At 31.6% G+C, this 22,337-nt stretch overlaps 1 protein-coding gene and 1 pseudogene across 5 annotated transcripts in view; one reads left to right on the forward strand and one right to left on the reverse strand.

Annotated features, from left to right (window-relative positions):
- The window catches only part of GRIA4 (glutamate ionotropic receptor AMPA type subunit 4), a 317,944-nt gene that overhangs the window by 10,273 nt on the left and 285,334 nt on the right, over positions 1-22,337 (forward strand). The gene's annotated exons all lie outside the window — the stretch shown is intronic.
- LOC112476290 lies at positions 9,960-10,078 on the reverse strand (annotated as a pseudogene).

Raw genomic sequence — 22,337 nt, forward strand, 5'->3', positions numbered from 1 at the left:
TTGTTATCAGTACTTTAAATATTTTGTGCCCTGTGTTCTTTTTATTGTTCGTATTTTCATCTTTTTAAAAAAACTAACATGCGTGTGAAAATTTCAAATAATTCAGAAATCTTAATAAATCAAAATATTCTGTAATCTCACAATTTAGAGATAATCACAGTCAACAGTGGCCTATAGATCCTTTGAGACATTTTTATCTATATATACATAAGTAGAGAGAGAGAGTACTATAAATATGAGAAGCTAATATTTTCTAGACATAAAGGTAATTAAAAAATTATGTCACTCTATAACTGCATTTCATCAATAGTTTGTTTTATTTATCATAAAAAGTTTTCTGCCAGTATATAAGACTATCTCATTTTCTTTTATTGCTACATAAAATGTCATTGTGTGAAGTTACTATGATAAACACACTTTATACCCTCATGATCAGCTTTTAGATTATTTCCATGTTTTTGTTATTACAAACAAAATAGCAGTAAAACTATTTGCATACCTGTGTGAGTATTCCTGTATCATTAATTCTTGGAAGCGAAATTACTACATCAAATAATATAGATGTTTACCCTTAATAGTGCCAATTTTTTCCCCTCAAAAACAAAATGTTATTTAAATTTACAACTACCAGGATGCGAGAATAATTGCTTTTCTATGACCTGCCGACACTAGCCATTATCAGTCTCTCCAATCTTCATTTGTCCTCATGGGTGAAAATGACATCTAATTGCTTCTTTAATTTGCATATTTTTGATTAATAGTGAGGCTGAGAATATTTTCGTATATTTATAAGACCTGCGTACTTTCTTCTCTGTGAACTGTCATTTTTTTTCCTTTCTCAGTGTTTTCTTACTTATTCATGGAATGTTTTATATACTATAGAAATTAACCCTTTTATCATGATATGTAATTATTATTTTCATTTTTTACTTATTTATCATCATTATTCTTCTCTAGAATATAAACTCCCAGAACCTTGTTAAACTATATATCTTCATAACCTCACACAATGCCTGGTCCAAAGTAAGAATCAGTAAATATCTTCTAATAGATGAACTAGCAATACATGAATTTTCTCTTCATTCATCTTTGGGGCATCCTTAGGATAGCTAAGACTTTTCATGTGTTATCTTAGAGAGAATCAAGCAGAGGCTATGAAGACAATGAGATGTAGATCCAAAATAAATGGTATGTATTTTTCTTATTTTAAGCATATTTCCTCTCAGTTGTTCCAATTAATTCAACTTATAAGACGGGCTAAATAAAGAGGAAAATAAGTTCTATAGGGAAGAAGTGAGACTGTTAATGTAAAATGACCTATATTATGCTGGCCAGATTGTTTTTGATAAATTTAAATCTGGTAGGAGAGAACTTCTAGGTGCTTATAACATGTGGTGCCTGCTGACAAAAGAACTAGAAAATGCTGATACTTTTAAAGCAGGAGAAAGCCCATTTACGTAGCCCGGGTGAACTAGTGTGCACACTCAAGAGAATCCCATGTATGCAGATATTTGACTGCTTCCTTAACCCTTTTTAAAGTTTATGGAACTAGATGACTTGTGAAAAAGGGAGTTTCAGTCAAATGTACGATATTATTTCTGTCAGTTAGGCATTGCACCTTCAGTAGGCATTTTAACACTTCTCTGCTCCAAAGATTTAGAATTAAGAGAAATATTTTATTTTTCTCCACAAAACATGCATGTATCCTCCTACCTTAATGGAAAACTTATAAGTGAAATTGTTTTCCTTTTTGCTGCTAACCAGGAAGCTCAGTCCATATTTACTGTTTAGTAAAAACATTGTACCCAATTTTAAACATTTTGCTTTGTTTTTATGTCCTTGTTTTTTCTAAAATTATATATAATATAAATAACATAATATAAATATATGTAAAAATATATAAGCAAAACATTATGCTTTAAATATAGCTTATAAGACTATGCATATCATTTTAGGAAAGAAGCACAAAGTAGAATGGCTATAAATAAAATGTCTAGACAATATTTTATTCAACACAGATATTGGTCAGCTTTTGCCTGAATAGCCAAATTTCTTGTTTAGTACTCGCTTCTTTTATATATGCCTTAGAAGGTGAAAGATAGATAGTAGATAGATAGATAGATAGATAGATAGATAGATAGATAGATAGATAATCTGTCACCAATTCTTGAGAACAATTATCATACCTTATTAGTACTTCTACTCTGAGAGCCTATCACAGTGCTTGGAACATTTATGTCCCATATTCAATAAATGTTTGTTGACTGATTGAGGGAAATGAGGGAAAGAACCCATTTCTTGGTTGAGTATTTATAACAATTCTTAGACAGAACTGAATAACAACATAAATCTAGTTCATTTTCTATATGACTCAAACCCTTCACATTTTTGAAAACAGATATCACATGTCCCCTCTGTACTTTTTCAAGCTAAATAACATTTCCTTATATAACATAGTTTCTGAAACCTTTAACATCCAAGTTCTGGCATTCTGAATATCCGCTGGATTTTTCATAATTTCATTAAAATGTATTGGCCTGAAGTAACCTCATATTCCTGCCATGATCTGTCCAGAATTAAACTCCACATTTTTGATACTCGTGATCATGATCTAAATGATCTGTCCAGGTGAGAATATTCATTCCAATGATTTAGGCATTATACATGTAAAATGTAGGCCAAGATTACTTAGGTTTTAATTAGTCAGGTTATATCACACTGTTCATATTAAGTTCATAGTCAATTAAAACTTAATACTTTGCGCTTTTTTCACATGAATTGCTACAAAGCAACCTCTCCATAGAGCATTTTTAAAAATTCAAAATGAAAGATTTTACACTCTTAAATTTCCACCAGATGTTCGAAAACATCAAGACCTTCTTAAATCTTAATTCATTTAATTGTAAATTATTTTGAATTCTGTATGACTCTTTATTATATGATTATCCATATTGATGATTAAAATTAAGAACAGCCTGTGATATAGGATAGATATAGGATGACACCAGATCATGAATCTATGTTTTTTATGTATGTCTGGTCAGTTAAAGGTGAATTCTCCTAAAATAATTTATTTGATCAGATATCTCTATATTTTCCACAAACACTTGCATTCCATCGCAGTTGTACCTTTTTTTTAAAACATTAAAACAAACTCAAAGGCCATAAAATCCTGGGCAAAATATCTCACAGAACTATATTGAATAAGAATAATGTATGCTCACACACATACATCACTGGGATTGAAAAGAATGAACAAAAGATATATAACAGATAATTTACATTGGAATAAATAAATCTAGTAAACAAAGCATAAAATATATTTAACTAAGCAGAGTAAACAAAAGAGATATTAACTAATTTTGGTGGTAAAGATAAAGAGAATTTTAAATCACTCAAGGGCTGGATATTTAAAATTGTTACAATGATATTGAAAATCAAATTGTCACAATTTATCAAAAAACATTAAAAATTGTGGATCATTTGAATTTATGAATCGAAACAATCTCTCATCATGAAAATGCTCATTCAAACATTACTTAGCAATATTTAGTTGTGGAATGGTTAAATTAAGTAAAATCCAGCAAAACTGTTTAAGGAAGAATGTTAATCATTAGAGTCCTCTAGCTGACTTGTGCCAACAATTCTGAGTTCGAGAATTTTTTTCTATATATTAGATACTCTTTGGATTTTTTCTTTCTATTATTTTGTTTTTGTTTTTGTTTTTGTTTGCAGAAGAGCCAGCATCACAATAGTATCACTAGTCTGATGTAAAAAAAAAGATGTCCTCAAAATGTAAAAATGATTTATAGAGTTAATAGAGCTAGTTGAATGATTTTTAAGAAACTTCAATTATTTAGAGAAGCTTGGATCTTCTACACGCCAGTCTTGGCTGATAGTCAAGTAAAGATAGGTACATTGGTTGTTCTGGAGGCAGTGTATCTCAAGACTCTGTGTAGATATTCAGAAATTCTAGTTAGTAAATAATATGGAAAAATCACAAGTTGTCAATTTTACCACCAACCTCTTCTTTATATCTCTTCCTCACCTCTCATTCTCCCAAACACAGAATGTGTTGGGGGAAGATTCAGGAATAATGTGATAATCTTCTTGGGTCTTAAAAGATGCATGAGATTTTGCCATACTGTAAAGAGAGATAAAAATATTCCAGGCAGACAAAAAAGCAACGTAAGAAAAAGTGTAAAGGTGTAATGTGGCAAGAAATTAGAGATAGGGATGGAACTTAGGGAGTCTGTAGAGTGGAAGATTGAGGGGGAGGAGTGAGATAGCACTGCAGAGGCAGAGAGGAGCCTTGCAAACAGTCTTGAAAGCAAGGGTAAGGATTTTGTTTTTTATTCTGGGCCAGAAGACTAGAATCATTTTAAGCAGTTTATAACGTAATTATATTTGTGTTTTAGAAAGAATTCTAGCACCACTATTCATCATTCATGTGTATAGCTAAACGTGGTTGCTTCTCCATACCAAATGCACTAAGAAACCATTTCCTATATAAGAAAGGCCATTTGCTACTTCAGTTTGTTGTTTGTAGAACCCATTATTGTATATAATTCTGCTCACTACTTTCCATTGAGAGCGGTTACTTCCAGCAAAATATACTCAGTTTATCATCTCAGCCACATATCTTCAGACTGCAAATCAGGTCTTCCATGATAATAAACAGGTTGGAAAAGAGCTGGTATGGTGGGAAGAAAAAAAATGAATAAACAAGCATTTTTATAATATGTACAAAGGCAATTAAATGTCCTTACAGATTAGTGCAGATGGTGATAGAATACTACATATTTCATTCTGATTAAGTTTCAGATTTCTTTTAGTTATTGCTCTTGATATAAGTATTATTTAATTTGATTAGCATAAATAAGCATCTATACAAAAAATGTGACTTGCCACTTAATCACATAATGTAGAATAGCAAGGGATGGTTTTAAAAAAGTGAGTTCAACTATTGTAAGATGAGAATAATAATTAGTACAATTGCCACCATATGCGTGCGCACGTGCGCGCGCGCGCACACACACACACACACACACACACACACACGCACAGATGTGTACACACACATGCACATACACAGACCTTACCAAAGGAAAAAAATACAGTGAAATAATAGCATGTATAATTTGTCAGGTATGAATTTTTCCTTGCCTTCAAAATAATGAAGTATGAATGTTTGCATTCATACTTTTACCCAGCACTACTTACAGATTTACTTATTTTTCGAAAATAAAAAATACAGCAAAATACATCACATATATATACATAAATATCAGAATAACTGTAAATAAGTTTACATTTTGTACATAAATTTATATTTAATATAATATATACATTAGAATCTGTTATATACATATTTAATACATACATGCCTTTAGCATTGGTTCTTGTTTTCACAAAATTTGGTAATGATTATATGTTTTGAAAACATAAGTGACTGAAAATAAGCCTCATTTTACAGAAGTGATAAAATCACAGATTGGAAAGCAAGTGTGAATATTTTATTGAGAAGGAACTCTTGCTGACAGTTTTTTTTAATTTCAAAATAATCATGTCTTCACCTCTCCTACACTTTTACTTTATTTTATTTCAAAGGAAAATTATCCATTTGGTGATACTGTAATGCTTTTCAATCATTATACTGCAACCAATGTGCTATTTGGCAAAATAGTTGTAATTATTAAACACCATGATTTAGAGACTTTCAATATATGAGAAATATGTAAGATATGCAGTGAGTTAACAAAAGATAGTCCTTCTTTTGGTTTCAATATCGTAAGAACCATAATACCTAGAAGAGAATGAAAAAGACTCTACCAAAATACGATATTTTCTTTAGTGTTATGCAGAATTCTGATTTTAATTGACAAATTTCTGAGTTTTTTTATGTTTCTAAATAGTATACGTTTATATTTTTCTGGTTAACAATATCTAAATGAAAGAAAATGTAGTAATCTTACCACTAAGTATTGAATTTGTCTTGCTCTGTCCAAGTGGGACAGGTAATCTTGGGAGATCTCTAGGCATTTTAGCCAATATCAACACTTGTTGTGAGAACATCATATCCTCTTAACAATTGTTATGTTTGATCTCTTTACTTACACATGTTCATTATTTTAAAACAAAAATATCAGCTTTAATTAATTAAAAGTATTAAATTAAGTCATGTCTTCCTTTTTTTTTTGTTTACTACAGCTCATTTAAAAGAACCAAGAAAACAGTTGGTAATGACAAGCAGTTTTCATTGCCCATAACTTACCATGTCTGATTGCATATATTAATTTCAATTCTATAGAAAGGACATTAGTTACATGAGGGAGCTAATGGCTCTTGGATAATCTGGTCACTCTCTCTGAGTAGTCTTTTCTGGCCACCAAAAGCTGGTTTAGGCTCTACCTGGACATGATCCGATGGCATCTTGAGCTTACATGGTCATGTTATATTAACATTTAGCTGTACATTCTCACTCTGGAATATAAGCCCCTGGATGACTGGATGCTATTGTATTTGTGGACAAATCCCTAACGCTTGGCTCATGGCACAATATCTGTAACATAATAGCACTAAATTAATACCATTGAGTATATGGATATGAGAATGGATGGATTTTGGAAATGATAGTTAGATATTAGTATTTTAATTACTATTTTGAGCATCCAATTAAAGAATCGTTTCGGATTCTTTGTTAGTGACTTTTGAGACTATAAAAAATTTCAAAACAATTCTTTATGGACTTCTCCATATGTGTAGGTGATTGGTGAAAGATTGTAAAGATTATTACTCATTAAAACACATTTTCTTCAGATTTTAGAGGCTAAAAGTCATATAAGTTGCCCTCCATCCTCCCTGAGTTCAAATGTCTCATGAGGATTGTTTCACCTGAGTTTGATACTGCCAGGATGCCTGCCCATAGAGAGGGATACCACAGCTCGCCATTTAAAATTCTGATGCAAGCATCAACATTTCATTCTCATTTCTACTTCCAACCTTGTTTTTCACACAGCGGCTAGACCCACTAAGTCTTTTCACTTCTACCCAATTTCGAAGACAATTTTTGTGTGTTTAGTGTTTCAAGCAGTATTCCACTTTGGGAACACAGGCCTCTTTGTTTCTGAGTGGCAAACAATCTAGTGATAACTGCTGAAAATTTTAATGTGATGTGACAAATGTTCTGATTATATTGGAGAGGGAGCATCTAGCCCTGCCTGCAGCAATGTATTTATAATGTACATTAAAAGAGATTTTCTTTTTTCTGTACTCATGGGTCAGAAGGACCATTTTACTATCTTTTATAGGGCCAAGATAATAGGCTAAATAAAAGGACTTTACATTATCCAAATTAATTTGATTAACGAAGTAAGATTGGATAGATTTACTTAGATGCTGGAATTTATATGGAAAGAATAAAACCAACTCCTTTGTCAGTCCTACATTGAATCGAACTACTCTTATTGTCTCAGAGACATCAAATTACTTCACATTTCTATATTCTATATTCTTTAAGCATCTGTGTGTGTTTGTTACCAAGCTATCTGCCCCTATTAATATGCAGCTTTTTAAGTGTTCAATCGTCACTTTACTTAATTGAATGTTCATTTGGCAACTGTCATGCTCCCTTTATTGGGCTACACATTTTATTGAAAGGAAATATTAGATGTGATATTGGACTTTTATAAGCTTATAATCTGATAGAAAGGCAGAAGTAACTTAATATAAAATAAGATAATAAGTAAGTGTTAAATTAGAAGATATAGTGCATTATATAATAGTTGCCAAAGTAGGAATATCAGAAGAAGCCAGACTGCATAAACATAAACCTTAGCTAAGTGTAATTTAATTTTGTCATTAAAAGAATGGGGAGGAAAGAGGGAGTCATAAAGGGAAGGTCGAACAGAACAAGCAAAACACTAACCTACAAAAGAGTGTAGGAAGGCACAGGAAAGCATCTTATTGCTTCTAAGCAGAGTTAATGTGAGGGAAAACAGGTAGGGGAAAACCCATTATATTTCAGGACTTTAGAAGCCAAGAAAATAATTCGATAACAGGGAACATTTGAAAATTTGGGTATGGACTAGTATTACCAAAAGTGGAATTCAAGGACCATTATTCTGGGTATGAAAGATCAACTTAGAGAGAAAAGAGGACAGATGCATGTACAGAAAACGAACCCAATTAAAGTCTCACTCTTTTCTCATCATATCTCATTGTTCTGGGTCTCCTTCAGTCTATAGTCTTAATTGATTTCTCATTTTATCTTCCCGTAAGAATCTACTCCAGATAAATCTCTGTATTTATATTTCTCACTTCCCAGCCTCTGCTCTTTCTCACTTACACCCAATTTCAAAGATAATACCACTGCTTTGGACATCTTTCCAAAATTCCCTATGTAGCAACACTTCCATCCTTCCAAATACAGCTCACTGGTGAAGCAAGAGAGCACAGGCGTGGGAGCTAGGCCTCGGTTCAATCCCCAGCTGTGTCGCTCCCTAGCTATGAGAATTTCTGACAGGTTAATCAACTTCTTTGTGTTTTACAAGTTTAAATTATAAATTAAAGAGAAAAAAATCTTACCTTGATTTTAATTAAACACATGTAAAACAATGTATATTAAAATACATCATATAAAGTGTTTAGGTATTGTCTTGTGAGGATTAGTGTAAACAGTAATCATTGAAATAATTATATGTATCATTCACTCAGTCTCATGTGTACAAAATAAAATGCAGACTTTAATGGCTGATGAAAATAAAGAAGGAGTCTTCAGGATTATGACTTAAAAGATGATGGAGAGTGGTACTATCAGGATATGAAATGAAGATGGAATAAAAGGTCCTAAAGCAATATTATGCATTAATTTGGAGCTAATTGAGTTAGAAATTTTTATCTAGTGGAGGAGTTCTGTAGACAATTGAGCATTCAAGTAGCTGTAGAAAGATTTGGGATGAAGGTACATGGATTTTAGAATTATCAGCATGTAAGTGACAGTTAAAATGATGAACAGAAAGTAAATTGCCAGACTATATCGTTAGTATATAAAAAATAATGATTTTGGGGGAAGATCAACATCATGAGAAGGAAGATACAGAAACCATATCTTGTTTAGTCCACAGGATTTTTAAAAAATAATGTTTTCAACTTAAAAATTAGTAGATTATACATAAAATTTTAGATCTTTGACTTCTCTGGAAAATTATAAAACTCATTACAATGAATCAGAATTTCCTGATGGTGACAATGGGTTGGAAGTTAACAAGTAGCCCCCAGATGAATAAGGTCTGTTCTAACTGGCTGGGTCTTAGAAATCCCAAGGCCTACTTCTCATATGCCTATTTCCTTTCTAGGTCTTGTAGGCATTTGAGTTTGTGACTTCTGTAAAAAAAAAAAAAAGAACAAATAAGCAAAGAGCAGTTTCTCAGAAGTCACTGGAGAATACATGTCCTAGCGTATGCCTCTGATGTAGGTAGAAAGTAAGAACTGAAGTGTCTTTGACTAGGAGAAGACTTCTCCGCTTTAAGGTTGTTTGCCAAGGCAACCTCCTCAATACCTTGCATAAATAAAACAAATCAGAATGTACACATAGAAACTCCTTGAGGATAGTAACCCCATGGTGTTCCATGTATTTGCTAAGTTATGAGAAACATTGGTTTCATGAGTGCCCAGTAATGACTAAATAACCTTGATAAATGAATACAATTTAAATAGAGGAATGTTATTATTCCATTTATATGGATTTCTGTTTGAAAATGACCATACCTCAAGAATTTTTTTTATGTACACACTTTTCACAACTGATAATATTGCCATTTCATAAAAGTTTTATTTATTTATTTATTTATTTGTTTGTTTGTTTGTTTGTTTATAGGCGAGGCAACCCTTGGTTGACCTCACAGATTTCAAGGACCTTGTCAGCTTACAATCCCTTATTTTTTTTTTTTTATTTTTTACACCTACAGTACCTGGTCTTCCTAGGTGGTCTTCCATCCAAGTACTAACCAGGCCTGACCCTGCTTAGCTTCTGAGATCAGACCAGATCGGGCTTATTCAGGGTAGCATGGCCATAGACTAGAAGTTTTATATACATGTCCATCTAAAGTATAATTTTTATGACTGTCAAATTAGAAGAATTTGATTCTAAAGTATAAGCTTATAAATTATCCAGAAACTGTAAATCTGCTCAGTGGACTATAAGCTACTTGAAAGCATGGTTTCCAATTCTATTTTTCTATTACATCTCCTGAACACAGCACAATGTATAAATTGTAATAAATTCTCAGTAAATATTTCTGAATGTAAATTTGCATTATTATTCAAGCTGTGAATTCACAGATCAAGTATAATTGCACTGGAGTTTAGAGACTATTAGAGAAAAACTTATCTGCCATAACCATGCTTTCTTTCAAGTGGTCTCTTGAAATAACTTATTGGAATAAATGAAGGCAATAATTGCAAATCTCTTGCATCACAGAAATCCAGATTTCTACAAGTCAAAAGATCTGTGTTCCACACCTAGTTCAATAACAAAATCAGAATCCCAGACCTAGAAGACACTTTGGAAAATAACATAAATGACAACCAATTTATCATTTATAAAACCTTTCATATAGCCTATGTTATTTGGTTCTAATGCAATCCCAAGAAATAACTAAAAATATCAAACTGGAACCCGAGACTCCTAATACTAGCCTGATGACATTAGGTTGCAAATGGTTTCTGCCACGTCCTAGACATCATGATCTTATGAAGGTTACCGAAACACTCTGAGTTTCAGCTTTCTGATCTGCAAAACAGGGACAAGAGTAGTAACCTGAAGGTCTGCTGTAAACTTTGATGGAGATCTTGCCTGTAAAGTGCCTAGCATAGTGTCTGCTGCATGTATAAATCCAGCTATGATTACGGCCACTTTGCTATTTGCCCAAGGTCCCTCAGCCAAAAAGTGGACTCCAAACCCAAATCTTCTGACTCCAGATTCCATGCTATTTTCTCTACTTCACAGAAGACTACACAAGCTTAAGAGTTGCTACTTTTTAGTATCTCAGATTCTGACAGTCCCCACATTTCCTAGGTTGCCTATATAGATTTACTATATAATATATGGGAAATTACCTTCTAGACTGGCTGCATGATTGTCAGTTATCTTTTAGGTATAGGTAAGTGTTTGGAAAGCTTACTAAAAAAATCCATTATAAAAATACCTACTCTGTAGAGCAAGCACCAATATTATTAAGTGATTGGGGGGTATGTAATTTTAGAGTGGGACTTGACAAATACAGATACCTTTAACTATATACCTATGATAATAATATCTCACACATATATAGTATTTCATGGTGTTTCAAAAATGAGGAGTTGAGAAATCAGATGATATACAGGGTTTCTGATAAGTACATTAACAGTTAAAACTATAACTTGTACTTCTTAAATATGCAATCATATATAGGAGTCATATTTAAGTTTTCTCTAAAATAATCTTATAAGAGATATCAGAAATAAGTTATTTTTCTTTCTTTTTTTTTTGGAACATAAAATAGAACTGGGGGAATTAACCTCTCTATAGGAAAATTAACTGCTTAAAAGTAAAATAAAATCTCAGTATTTGAATTACAGCAGTACTAAGACAGTTCATTGTAAATAAATAATTTGTGACTTGGTAGCAAAAACCAGTATTTGAAGGGGAAAGATAATTTAAAGAAGATCTGTCATAGTGCTGTTAAATGACAGTTCCACAGTAAATGTCAACCATATTAATATACATGATAAATTCCATTGGTTTTACTTTAAGGTAAGTAGCTAAAAAAATATGAATTGTGGAAATTCCATTTCTGACAAAGGAAAATACTATGAATTTCTGCAGTACTCACAGGGGTGAGACTTGTCCTGGATTCATGCCATTTCACAGATCATTAGAGGCATGAGAAGAGGCTGCTGCTTCTCGCCTGCCTCAGCTGTGGCAGCATTCCATGCAGAGCCTCCCAGCCAAATGGTCCCCTCTAGTGACCCTCACCATCATGGTACTTGAAATTGTGTTAGTGCCTAAAGGAAGACTTTGACCTTGAATATGGACCAATGTGAACTAATTCTCACATTTTAATTTACAATTTAATTATCACAGTAAACTCTAACCTTATTGGTTTCAATTATTCTCCATAAACTCAAATCCTAGAGAAAAAAGATCACATATATTTGATAACATATATTCAGGGTGGTTTAGAAACAGGAAGGTATAGAAGATGATCTCAGTAGTTGGACATAGAATACTGCCCAAAGACTCAGGAGCTGAGTAATTCATATCAACCCAGAGGCAGCCATGCCTCATATCTGTTACTATGCTTGTGTGCAACTCTAAACACATGCTTTTAATTATCGAGTATATTTGTAATCCATCACATGTGAAGCAGACAGTTTTAGAATACAAACAAACAGCTTCCAATACAAAGAAAACAAGACAAATGCCTTCGTGCTTTTCATCAGTTTAGTTTTTATTAATAATTTTCCACATGGAATGTGTAATAGTATACATTTTTCATGTTTACTAAAGGCAGATAATATTCATGAAATGTACATTTTAAGACAATGTTGAACAAAATTTGCAAAAGTATGGATAGTATAATTTTTAATGTTTTTCTTATAATTTCCTGTCCTTTTCATTTTATCCCTCAAGGATGCTTTGCCATTTTTTGCATTTTGTTGAAACTTAGCCTTTTAAAATTCAAAATGACTTTTTATTAAGTCTCATATACTAACTTTACCCCACCTGACATACATACTAAATCGAGAAATTCTATACTTTCATCTTTTCCTTTTCTCCATAGATATAATACATAAGCAACCTCTACATTATCACGGCTGACATAGAAAAGATGCCCCCCTCTATTTTCCCTAGTGTTCCCAGGTTTCCCTAGTTTCTCCATTGGATAAAATCTAGCCTCATTTAATACACATCATATGGTGATGCTTCCTCACTGTTGTGACAATGTCATTGTAAACATATGCTTTGGAAAAAGGATGCTTATTTAATCCATGAATTCTTTGTAAAGAGAAATCCTAAAATAATGACATGGGATGACAGTATCTCTCAACAATTAATCATTTTGAATAAACCACAGAGGCAGAGGTGCTTTGTTCTACTTGCACTTGGCTAAAACTGAATCAGGGCAGTGTCTGCCATGACCATCAGACCATCCTGTCCCCTCAGCCTGATGTGTTTGAATTTTACCACACGGTCATTCAGTTTCTTGACTTTCTAGCTCGTGTTACCAGAACAATGACCTTGGCATGTATCAATACAAAACATTATATATATATATTTTTTTTTATCTGAAGTCTTAAATATAGAGACAGGGAAGAATTTAGGGCATTTATAATATTGAAACTATAAAATGCTATATAACTTTGATATTAGTACTCTACGTTATTGTTGAGAATATAATCAACCATTTGAAAATATTTTCCATGAAGCTACATAATCTTACCAGTGTTATGTATGAATAGAATCTTTGTTGCCCTTAACAGCAGAAATGAAAATACATAATTAATTTTAATGAATATTGTGATATTAACAATAAAATTCTATGCCTATAACCTTTAAATAATCCTTTTGCTTACAATAGCATAATATAAAATTTTATTGTAATATTATTACTATTTTAAAAGTAATGCTTTTAAATTGGACTGAATTTCTCTGAAGAATAGTATCTCTGCATTTTGTTCATATTGTAATATCACACAGGAAAATCATCTCAGGAAAAATTGATTTTGTTAACACAATTATTTATAAATATTTACTGAGTGCCTACCCAATACATCATATCATACTAGGCACCATGGAGAATTTAAAGAAAAGCCAGATAAATACTCTGCCCTCATGAAGTTTGAAGTCTAGAAGGAGAAATATAAACCAGAATGTGGTAAATACTACAGGTTCTAGGTACAAAAAAAAATTTCCATCCAGAAGAATATGGCATTGAGTCTAAAACCTAGCAGAATTTTAATAATTCATGTTTGAGAGTCATTGTAGCTTATTGTTATTCTAGAATGTAGGTAATAGAAAAATGCAGTTTGAACATGAAGATTCTTAAAAGCTAATCCATATGAGAAGGATCACGAAGGAAGCTGGTTCATCACCAATGAAATACTAGTTCTAATAACATGGATATTTGAGTTTCTGATTTTTTATAATGGTATATTTTTTCTACCAATATATCATGTAAGTTCGTTTGCTATGTCACCTGATAGGTGATACAGATGGTTTTTTCCGAAAGAATTAGAGTAGCTCTGATGCTGAATTCTTATGCAAGAGTGAATTCGTGAAGCAGTTCCCCCACAGAAATCCTGAAATTGTACATTGAAACACTAATGAGAGCTGTGCAATATTGACAGTGATTGATGTGAAACCAAAGCAGCAGAAAGATCATGCTGATATGAACAGTAAGAAAGGTGGTGGACGAGATGGATCAGAAACATTGTATTAACTAGAGGCTATCAATGCCTGGAGTATCCACAAACAATACTCAAAAAACAGGATGTGTATGCAGCTACCCTGAATCTGCTGAAAACCTGTTGCTCTAAATCATATTATTTTAGACCATAAATGATATATAGTCATTTTTAAACAAATGTGATAAGTGTAAAGCAGTGATATTATCAAATTGTTTTACTCATCAGGAATCTGTACCTTAGAGGGTGGTTTTGGTTTCCTCTATACTCTATTAGTGCATATTATTTGTATCTCTTTTAAAATAACGTCTTTGATTGTTTGGCTTTTATTTTTATTAAAAATCACTATTCTTCACTTACCTTAATTTTCAAAGTCTCTTCATTGGTCTCAGTTTTTTACACTTTTACCTCCTTTAGATGCTTTAAGTTTATCTCCTTGAAGGAATTGTTTCCTTTCTTTATCCATCTTTCTCTGAATTATTAGAACTCACTTTCTCTTTCTTTTTCTAACTTATTCTGGATAACATTCATTCTTCTTTTCTCTATCTTCTATTACCTGTTTTAGTAAATGAAGTTGCCTACATATCTTTTTCTATTATCCTGTTTTCAAATCAGTGTAGTACACATAGTAATCAACAAATATTTACATAAATATGTAGTATTTCACTAACGTGCCTTTATTTTCTTTTAAAACAACAAACCAACCAAGAAAGCAAACAAATCACCATAAATAAATCAGGAAATACATCTTATCTCCCTCTTACCTGAAAAGGGAATACTTATTTAATCACATTAACTCAATGGGGAGGAGGAAATATTTATGCCATGCCAGACCCAATTTAGCGTTCATTCACTTCCCAACTCAAATGAGCACTGCTGCATTCATTAAGTCCACTGATTAGCTTTTGAAGAAAAGTTTTTTAAAAGTTTACTAAATGGGTGAGTATCTGAATAAATGCAAAGTATATTTTTAAATTCTGTTTAAATAGTTGTTATTAGTTTAATGGCAATTTTTTAATAGTAGTTATAAAAAGGACCTGAGACCTCCAGCCCTGTGAGGATTTCAGCATCACAATGATATTTTCTGTTTATGGCTAAGGTCAATCATTTCTATTTTTCACATTATTTTGGAGAGTAAATGAAATAATATATGAAAAAATTCAAAGAATCTCACTTAGAAAAGTTGACGACATCGTAAACATTCAAAATAATATTTTACATCGAAATTGTACAGTGTATGTTTTTAATTTACAATGAGGATACCATTATATTTTTCACATCTAAAATATAACCATGATAATCAAAGGCTGTTAAACTGAATGAGGTAGTTCCTTTTACCAGGAAGCTAAATGACTTTCCAAAAGTCACATGACCCATTTTTGATAGAGCAGGGACTATAAATCCATGTCTCTTTTGTTTGATTTTAAACTTCTACTGTTCCATAGTAACCTTACTAATACAGACAACAAAGAATCATAGAGTTTGAAGAGAGCAATAAAGATTATGCTTTCCATATCCTTCAATTTACAGATTGCATCTTAATTTTCACTTGAACATGAAAAAAAAATGGGTACGTTTCCTATATTCTTATACTGCTTACATCTTGTGCAACATTTGTTATCATTTGATTAATTCCATTACCAATTGCTACAGGTATTTAAAATGTTTAACATTTTATGAATTTAAAAAAAAAATCACTAAAATTATTGTAATAAATGATTAATTGAGAATGTAGGTAGAGACTTATTTTTATTATGATTAGAGCATCAATCATATTTATTTTAGTCAATAACTACATTTTAGCTTTTGAAATATAATCTAAGGTATATTTGTGATGAAGAGCCTGATATAAATGTTTCCTTTATATTCAGAAAAGGAAATTAAAGAGAAGGTATTTTTCTTACTTAAGATGTTGGGTGTTTTATAACAGTTTCAAACCCACAAAAATGCAAAAATATATATTTTTCCTTGTATTCTCAGAATTTCTTAGCAATACATTTATAGTTTGTGCTTTATTTTGACAAATATTTTTTCATTACAAAAGTAATGTGACTGTTGTAGGCATTTGAAAAATACAGTTATAACAAACAAAACAATTAAAATCACAGTAATCTTACCACCAAATAATAAAAATATACATACTAATTTAACTCCTTTAAAAACAGTTATTTGTAACATTTATTGTGCTATTTTGGATTAACATTTAATTTTAAGCATTTTTCCATTAAATATTATTACATACTATTTTAGTTACCAAGTAATAATTTAGTTTATACATGTGAATAATTTATTAAACTATTTTGTTTTTAAATTCTTTTATTTTTTTCCAGTGTTTAATAATTATAAGTAACAGTTTCACCATATTTTTACTTATTTCCATTAGTTATGTTTTTAGAAAAAGAATTGCTGGATGAACATGCATATTTTAAAGGCTCTTGATATACATTGTGAAAATGCTTTCCAAATGGACATGCATAGCCATCAATAGTGAGTGATGATGCCCTTTCCATCACACTCTGTGTTCATTATTATTCATTTTTTAATTGGGTAGATGACTAGTCATAGCTAATTATTTCTATTTTGTTTGCTTTCTTTGTAGTGTATTTCTAAAAATTACATTTCTTTGGCTTTTTTTTTTATTCACTTAACATGGAAAAACAAATTAAACTGATGTTTTGAAATTTCAAACAAAGCATGCTTTATAAAATTATTCTTATCCTAATTATTATATTTTGGTCACAGTCACTATGTTTAAAATAATAGAATATTGTTCTATACACTTTTAATGAACACTTACAAATGTTTATGAGAATATCTAATTTTTGTCATGGTAATACTGAAGAAAATAAAAGTAAAACAAAGTATAACTTTCATTTATCATTTAAACCTAGAACTTTATTAGCATTTAATGAGTAAGTAATATAAAATAATTATTACTTCTATAAGTTTAATAAAATTCTGAAATTAGCAACTATATTAACTTTTAATCTGCAAAATGGAATTTAGATCTAGTGGTAGTTTAACCTAAATTGCTCTATCATATTAGCCTTTTGCACTCTGCTCACCCAAGTCGTTATCTTTGCTTTCGATGTTGCTTCCCAGCTCAGTCACTGATGTGCATTATAGTAGTTACTTGAGCAGAATTTTGGGAAGAATTTTTCTGCTTAATGCATTAGCTACAAGTAGTATAAAGAATATATAAATGACAACCCACTTGGCAGGCAAGACATCTTTGATTTGAACATAACAAGATAGAGCATATGGGCTACCATATGATGTGATTCCTGATTTTGGTCATGTGAACCCAAGGGCCTTTTGTTGATGTCATTCACCAATTTTACTAACAGATCATATACAATTAGATGCCTTTCTCTCCTTCAGTACCTTGCGGAGGTAAAAATGTTCTCCAGTCCATGTTGTGTTACTAGGCCACAAAGCAGTATTACCTGTAGTCTGTGTCTTACAAGACACAAAACTGCCCTTTACAACCCTTCTTCTGTGCTTTCATACAAATCCATATTTGAGGGAGGGGGAGTGGGCAGCAGAGAAGCTGAGAACACATGTTGCTTTAAATTAAGTCACCCATCTATCCTGATGGAAACCCATTATTCATGAAACAGGCTGTATAATTTAGCTCTGTTAAATACTAAGGTGACATTTCATTCATGCAGTTGGGTCACACTCTTTGGAAGGTTAAAGGTTGACCCTTGTTCCTAAGTAGGGACCTAAATCTTGATAGTCATTTAAAAGCCTCAAAGGTATAAACTAGACTATATCATCAATATCCTCAATTCTTATGCAAATACATAACTGTCACCAGAATCCCTTCTCACATACCTATCCAAGTACTAAAATTCTAGAAAAAAACAGATGTTTCTAAACTGATTTGAACCACATATTCTAGATCTTAAGGAGATATGGTAAGAGCGCAATGGCATAAGATAAACATAAGATAAACATGCTGAAAGTAAAGAAAGGATAGCCTATATCACTGAATCATTATGTTACAGGTATTACTTTACCTAGGCAAAAGAGAATGAATGCTGACCCTTGATATATGTCTTCCTGAATTGATAGAAAAATGCAATGTATAAGAAGAATGCAATTGTTTCTAGAAGGCTCTGTTAACAATCTCTATGTAGATAGAAGGCCTGGGGTCTAAGCAGTGAGTGGCCTACAGAAGGAACAAGAAACTCCTAGCTTAAGACCTGCACTCCACCCCAGCCAGAGGTGCAGCAGAGTTGATAGGGAGAAATGTGTTTGTGCTATTTTGGTTTGCAGATTTGGTTAAGGCAAAGCTGAACCATAGACGATATAGAGAAAAAGAAGCAAGGAATAAACTTTGTAGCTGAAAAAAAAAAAGCGGGGAGAGGGGCTGCACAAGTCCAATCAAAAAAGATTTTATGACATAATGAATATCTTTCTGCATTGGCTGACTGTGCCAAAGCTGAAGAATGACAAAATCCAGATATGCTTCTTAGCAGAAGAGTCAACTGGTTTGGAAAGAAAATGGGAAGGAATGACAGCCTTAGAATGTTGCTGTCCATTACCTCAGGCCCTGCTTATACCCTCCTTCAAGCAACTGAGTAACTAAATAAGCACCCTCTTCGAAGAATAAGGAAAAGATTCCAAGAACGTCTGTTTAAACAGAGAAGGAAAATAAAAGACAGTCCATTAACACTATTTTGGGGCAACGAACAAGAATGGATGGAATTTCCCAGATTCAGAAGTGAAGAATATAAAAACAACAAAAGCAACAAAAATATTATGTTATCTCTAAAATTCTAGTTAAAAATACACAAAAGGAGATATAGCATGCAAAAGACAAATAAAAGTATGCATTTAAATGTATATCCTAAAATTAGAAAACATTTAAAAGGCAGTTTTTTGAATTTTTGAGAAAATCAAAGAGACTATGATTTCTATGAAATGAATTTTAAGAATAAAGAGGCCTCAGATGAAAGGAAACAGGCAAAATTAAGTAAAGCATTTGATGAGAAAAGTGAAATGATTTCAAAATTTAACCCTACCTTAGCAACATCAATGAGTAGAATTAGCATTTTAAAAAAGCTGAGCAAAATATGAGACTAGAGTGGAGAAAATAGCAAACAATGTAAAACTATAGAACCAGAATCTAAATAATGACAGATTAGATATTCAACTTTGAGAGATAATGTTGATTGGATATACAAATAATTGGCATTTCTGAAGATGAGAAAAAAATGCACAAATGAATATAAGAAAGCTTATGTGGAACAATGTTCATGTGAAACTATATATACAGTTTGTTTAAGTCTATGAAAAATTAATAGAGAGTGACTGAGACATATTCTGATGAATTGTTTGAAGCTGAGGTAAAGATTCCTACAAGTCATGAGGGAAAAAGAGGGAAGCCACCTAGTAGGAAAAAATATCAGGCTGATCTCAGATATCTTCTCACCACTATTAGCTAAGAGATGGCAATGTGACATAATCTACAGGTACCGAGGGGAAAACCTGTTCATTAAGCATGTGTTGCCAAGCTATATAGTTGGTTACTCAGGTATAAAGACAGTATCAAACATGAAAGAATTCATGACATAAGTCACAACTTTGCTCTTTCTAAAAATATTTGAAAATGTATTTTAATAAACAAAGTTTTATCAAACACTTAAACTTTGTAGGTAAATATAATTATTTAAATAGTCATAAAGCTCTAATAATTATTGTTAAAATGGAAGCAGGTTTAATTCTTGAAATATAGTATAATTCATTATTACAAAAAATATGTTTACAAAAATGAACAGAAAGTTAATGACAGTGGATTGAGGTATAACGGACACTGTTAATGGCTAAAGTCAATACACTGAGAAATAAGCATATTATTTAGAGTTATAAGGGTAACTACCAGTTCATATTTCCTCTAGATTACCAGTGGGGAAAAGGCTAAAGAATATATAAATCATATGACAAATAATAGAAAATAAAGAATGTTAATAAAATAAAAAATAAAAAATATAGAAATTAGACATTTTGTTATAGTAATAAATGTAACTTGATATTCTCAATTATTAAAAACTAATGTTTTTTACATTGTATGAAAATAGTACTTTAAACTCTGAAGAAGACACAATCTATTCAAACACCTCAGAAAGTTTAAAAATAAAATATTTGCAAAGATATCAGTAAATGCAAAAAGAAACCTGGAGAGGAGGAAGAGAGAAAGACAGACTAGAGAAAAAGAGGGAGGGCAGTAGGGAGAGGGAAGAAAAAAAAAGAGAAAACTCAGTAATGAAAACCAACATAGATGCACCACTTTTGTAAGCTTTCAGCCTGTGCCTAATAGCTCATAAAATTCTTTTAACAACCCCTTAAATAGGAACTATTATTTACATTTTGCAGACTGCAGTGTAGAGAGCTAACAGATTTGCCCAAGGTGTCACAGCTTATGAGAGACATGATTGAGGTCCAGTTTAGGCAGCCTGACTCCACAGGCCATGATCTTCACTGCCATTCTCATGTTATAGTGCTTATCAGACAAAATGGATGTTAATGCAAAACAACATTAATAAGATAAGAAAGGTCACTTGTTACTTTTAACTGTATAAATTATGTCACAGTGAAGTTCTCATAAATCTTCAGACACCAAATATATAAAGCAAAAACTATAAAATAAATGAGGAATGAATCAATATAAATGCATTGGGAATAGTAATAGACAACAATAGATTAAACAATAGATTTAGGACTAAAGCTATAATGTATTTAAAAGTATAATTAGTTCTTCAGTGTACCTTAGCTAAATATCTCTGAGAAGGTTTCAGCATTTTCATTTACATGATCTTTGAATAGTTCTGTATAGAATTTAAATTCATTTAGAAAGCAATGTGTTATTAAAATTATTTCACCCAATTTTTGACCTTTGATTGTATTTTAGTAATGTTTTTTTATTATTTCATTGGTCTGACAGTTCTATTTGACAAAGTTTAAGATAGAAATTAAGCACTTTGGCCTTCTTTTTTTTATATACATTAACATTGGCCCATGAATGTGACTTTTTTTCTTTGTCATATAACTAAAGATAGTCTATGTGAAAGCAACATGCTTAGTTATAACAAATTAGTTAAATTTAAAAAAGGATAAAAGATAAGCCTTATGAGATTTTATACATGGGCTTTTATCATGCACCAGAGGAAGTTTAAGTTGCTTTAATCTTTCTGAAAAGCAATTTTATTGTATTTATCAAGAACTTTTAAATATTCATAACCTTTGACACTAACTTTATAAATACTTAAGGAAGACTTCAATTTCAGCATTAGTTATAAATACTGAAAATTTAAATACAATCTAAACATGCAAATATAGGAGAATGAATATTGAAATAATGAATCACCCACACAGTCAACTCATATGAAGATATAAAAAGATGATGATAATGGTTTTGAATTATCTAAGAAAATAACCATAACAGAACATATTAAGATAAATAATCAAAACCCCTAAAACATGTATATTATAGCATCTCAACCATATAAACAATTATATGAAAAGAAGACATTTAGGAAAAAATGCTAAATTATTCACTCAGTCTTTCTGAGAGTTGGGAGAATAAATAAGTGATGTTTCATTAAACTATTTTACATTTACAGATGTTACAAAATTATAATTTGAAAGTAGTACAAATGTTCCCTTTAATTTATTTTTGCAAGTATTACCTTTCTGGGGGCTTAATCCATTCTTCCTCTTCATGATAAAGGCCTGGGAGAGCACAGATGTCAAAGAGAGTATTTTCGCAGAAGAGAGGGACTATCAGATAAAATAAAGCAGCTTGTCCTATTTCCAGGCGATGGGAATTCCCAGCATCTACACCGCCCTTTAGGCTTCCTTATACTCAAAGCAATTCCTGAGAA

This window comes from Pteropus alecto, unplaced genomic scaffold, assembly GCF_000325575.1.
Source record: "Pteropus alecto unplaced genomic scaffold, ASM32557v1 scaffold12, whole genome shotgun sequence".
NCBI lineage: Eukaryota > Metazoa > Chordata > Mammalia > Chiroptera > Pteropodidae > Pteropus > Pteropus alecto.